The sequence below is a fragment of the Myotis brandtii genome, unplaced genomic scaffold (genome assembly GCF_000412655.1).
Source record: "Myotis brandtii unplaced genomic scaffold, ASM41265v1 scaffold30, whole genome shotgun sequence".
In the NCBI taxonomy this organism is placed as follows: Eukaryota; Metazoa; Chordata; class Mammalia; order Chiroptera; family Vespertilionidae; genus Myotis; species Myotis brandtii.
Genome location: NW_005361458.1, coordinates 4,850,905 through 4,851,132, shown reverse-complemented (window position 1 = coordinate 4,851,132; position 228 = coordinate 4,850,905). Strand labels below are relative to the sequence as shown.

At 61.0% G+C, this 228-nt stretch overlaps 1 protein-coding gene across 1 annotated transcript in view; it reads right to left on the bottom strand.

Moving 5' to 3' along the window:
- Window positions 1-218, bottom strand: part of MPDZ (multiple PDZ domain protein) — a gene marked incomplete at its 3' end in the record, with an annotated part of 147,969 nt that extends 147,751 nt beyond the window's left edge. Inside the window, exon 1 of the mRNA XM_014542364.1 lies at window positions 166-218. The remainder of the gene's footprint in view (window positions 1-165) is intronic.
- Between the last annotated feature and the right edge of the window lie 10 nt (window positions 219-228).

Below are 228 nucleotides of genomic sequence, written 5' to 3'. Positions count from 1 at the left end.
GCCCGCGCGCCAGGCCCGGGTCCCCCCCTTCTTGGCACTGTGCCCCTCCGGGCGAAGGAAACGAAAAAACTTTCAAGCCACTTAAAGTAAGGATTGGGGAGGGAGGAAAGAAGGACCCGGGACTGTGGTTCAGGGACCAGGAGCAGAGGAAAGAAACTTCCAGACCTCATCCTTTTAAAGAGCCATTGGAGCAGCGGCTTCCCGGGCCTCGCGGGGTGGGGCTAGCGC